Below are 3,980 nucleotides of genomic sequence, written 5' to 3'. Positions count from 1 at the left end.
AATCATGGAATAAGAAATTGGTTAACAAATGAGAGGGGATACTTTCTGCCGGCAAATTGTTTCAGATCTCAACTTAAATTAACAGCGCACGCAGTTCGATTGACATGACCTACGTGCTTTTGTCTTATCTGTGGGGGCTAGCTGAGGTTAATTAACAATCTCGGGTTAAGAAAACTAGTACGTACATGTGATTTATCATTCATGCAATTGCATAGAGTAAGAAAGAAGCCGAGTAGTTGCTTGGTTCTTTCCCAGCTCCAGATGTCAAAGGAGCTGTTGAGCGTTCGTACGTGCTGGATCAGTGCTTACTAACTACTTCCTCTATAAACTAATATAAGAACATTTAGATCACTACTTTAGTAACGCTTTTATATTAGTTTACGGGGGGAGTAAGTTGTAGCACGGTAATAATAGGGTATGAGAAATTCAAGCAACTACACGGAAGCCTGTTGGCTTCTTACTCTTTGTCAATAACAAGCATTCAATTAGTAGCGTGGTAGCCCACTCTATCTTAAAAAAGAGAGTACCATCTTATCAATAGAAAAGTACAGTCTTGGGGGTATTAAGAACTTAAGAACGCTCATGCATGCACAGATCTAGAGGTGTTAAGGCTGAGACAACCTTGCCTTGGCTGTAAAAATGACAATTCGCTGAAACTGCATTGCCCTGCTCACCACCGGCTAGGCCAGAGGAAGAGGTTGGGCAGAGGTGGGATGGCGGAGAGATTGAGGTGGAGAGGCATGTAGTGGTTGTGTGTAGGTAAAAAAAACTCCCATGCAACGGGCTTGAGTAACATGAGTCGATGAGCATATGGTAAGATTTGTTAAGTTAGAAGGTTAAACTAAGTGATTAATACTAGTACCTCGCTTGAGTTAGCTTTAATGATGCATCATGATTAAGTAACCATTAATGATTAGGACGCCCGTCTTTCGGGTGAAGAGAGTTTTGTCCTCAGCAACATTGGATGGCGAGCGTTTGAACAAATGGGAGCGAAATTAACTATTGACTAGTACAAACTTGTACTCCTTCCGTTAAGTGTGTAACTCATCTTATGAAAATCAAATAATCCTAAAACACTTAGGCGCGGTGCATTAACTTCTACTCCCTCCGGTCATTTTTACTCTGCATATTAGAATTCTCTAAAGTCAAATTTCATAAAGTTTGACCGTATTTATATGAAAAAATATCAACATCTGCTATGCTAAAGTATTATAATATGAAATATTAAGTCATAACACATCTAGTCGTATTAATTTCAGATTATGAATGTTGCCACTTTTTTCTACAAAATTGGTCAAACTTTACGAGGCTTGACTTCAATCAAATCTTATATGCGAACTAAAAAGGACCGGAGGGAGTACATCATTTCTTGTTTCTTGACATATCAACCAATAAGAGATGTGGGGTGTGCATGCTTTTAATGTTGAGACTACGAAACATAACATACAGTGGTTAGTTCATTGCATGCAATGCAATTAATTAGCAAATAAACACTAAGTTCTCTCGTTTTCTTCTCCTTTTTGGTCACGGTGCACAACTTAAAATGACTTATTCACCTAGACGGAGGGAGTAGTAGTGCTTAAATTTATTAATGAGCAACTTCATGCAGCTAATACATGTAGACCATCGATCAACATGTGCATAAGGTTAGCATCGTTAACAATGTAACATGGAGTTGATTTCTCGAGTACCTGATCTTGAGGCCCGGGGTAAATATCTATGTCTCATCTTAATTGGTTGTACTTGTCTATATCAGTGTGTCTTTGCACATTTTCTCTGTTTTTCTTTTCAAAATAAGGGGTTTTCGCCCAATTTTCATTTCTGAAAATTGATAAAACACACCAGCCATTATGTGTTCACCGAGATAAGATCTCGGCAGCATCCCACACATCCTAAACAAACACAGTTTATTTGTTGAAGACATTGAAATTTAGTTGGACTTGACAGTGAAAACCCATGATCTAGTTTTTGCTGATTGGATTTGACAACAGTGTTGCTGGCACGTCACTGATTTGTATGCTAGCTATGAAAAATAAGCGCACACTTTCTTCGGGTAAGAAAAACTAGTTTCCTGCAATTGGGCCAGAGTAACGTGAGTCGACGAACATGGTAAGTACTACTAGTAATGATGCTTGTCGACCTAAGGCTGGTTATAATGAAAGTAAGTTAGCTAGTAACATAGCGCATTACCAAACAAGTTTGCTTATATGACATGTAGTTAATGAGAAAAAAGATGCCTGGAGTAACATAATATGTAACTGTAACGCAACAGAAAGAAAAATGAGTCTACAATCTAATAAATACAATCATCTAAGATACTATACTTCTATTTTAGAGCATCTTCAAGGCGGACCCGTAAACCTTCTGCAACCGTTCGGGCCGCGATGTCCGGACCGCAAAAGTCATTCAACGCCGACCTGTATCGGACCAGGAAGCTGTCCGGACGTGATTTCTCCTGCATACCGAAGACAAAGGTGGGGGAGGTTTGCGAGAGTCTGGACCGATTCCAACCCTGTTTCTGACCACCCCGGCCCACCAAAAACCCCTCCCTCTCCCACGCGCGCTCCTGCCCGGCGCCAAGTGCCTGCATTTTTGCCGTTGTAGAGCATGCGACTCCACATTGAAGACGGCTCAGGGCGGACGCGACATCTCACCGCCTCCACCATTAAAGCAGCGCGCCGGCCGAGGGCGCCGCCCGCTGCACGCCTGACTGAACACGCCTCCTCGCTGCATTCATACGCCTCCATTAAACCCGCGTGGAATCGGGGAAACCTACTCCGGCCACACATCCGGTCTTGAGCGGGCCGACAAATACAACGCCGGACAAGCTCTTTTCGTTCGCCCTCTATTTAAACAAGGCCAGATGCCAGTCAAGAATCGCAACCCTCCACCGATCCCATCCTCCTTCACCATTTTCTCCATTCCTTCGATGGCTTCCGAATAGCAGTTCTCCGACATACAAGCCGGATGGGTGACCCGTCGAGCCCGCCAGATACAAGCGAAGCAGCTCGCTGCGCTCCACCTCTCACGCCTGACCCAACGGAGCAAATCGACGCCCTAAGTTGCCGCGTGGTCCAGCAACTCACCGCTCCAGGCCAACTCGATTAGGAGTGGCGAGTTGCTCCACACCGCACGGCGGCACGGGCATCGCCGCATCCAGTTTCTGCGACCGTGCCATCCACCGTCAACGCACACGTAGGCGCGCCATGCACGCAAAGAAAGAAGAGGGCAGCACAGACGTGGACGAGATGGTGGCCCGCACGTCTGCGCGCGCTGCCATCATCAAGGAGAAGTAGAACACGGGAGGCTGCCGCTTGGGTCCCAGGAAGGCCACCACCGGATACGCGGCCGGTTCTCCTTTACATCAGACCATCCTGGGCAACCGCCTGAGCTCCACGGAAGCCCCTTTCCGCCCGCTAAAGCACCCTCATTTCCGCTCCGATGAGCAGCGCAGCCGGACATAGGGAAGATACGAGGGAAGAACATGCCTCCGGGACTCCCGACAGTCCGGCTATTCTGGGCTGCCGGACTTGGGGAAGACAAGCGGCGGCCCGCCATAGACTAGTGTAGTGTATCCGTGTCGTGGGAGTGGAGCTTCGCTCGACTGTACGTGCACATAGTTTTAGCTTTTTAGTTAAAAATATGTCCAAAATGTAATGTTTTCCTTCGGTTTGTATGAAATCCGTCATGTTTGTACGAAATCCGGTCGTGTTTGCATGAATTTCACGCGGTTTTTGAGAAGGAGTTTAAAATGTATGCGGCTAGCGTTGAATGCCGACCTCCTGCATCTACATTCACTGATTGGTCCCCCTGTCCGCGTATGGATGCGGAAGGTTTTTTACGGGTTATCGTTGGAGATGCCCTTACTCACAACTATGAAGGTAGTAATATAGACTAGTGTCATATGAATGACACTAGTCTAAGTTACTCCCCACTATGACTAGCCTAATACCTGGCTTGAGTAGATACCTAATGACGTG

Source organism: Triticum urartu, chromosome 6A (genome assembly GCF_056163025.1).
Source record: "Triticum urartu cultivar PI428250 chromosome 6A, HENAU_Tu73, whole genome shotgun sequence".
Taxonomy (NCBI): Eukaryota; Viridiplantae; Streptophyta; class Magnoliopsida; order Poales; family Poaceae; genus Triticum; species Triticum urartu.
The sequence above is the reverse complement of the archived record's forward strand: the minus strand, read 5'-3'. Positions refer to the sequence as shown.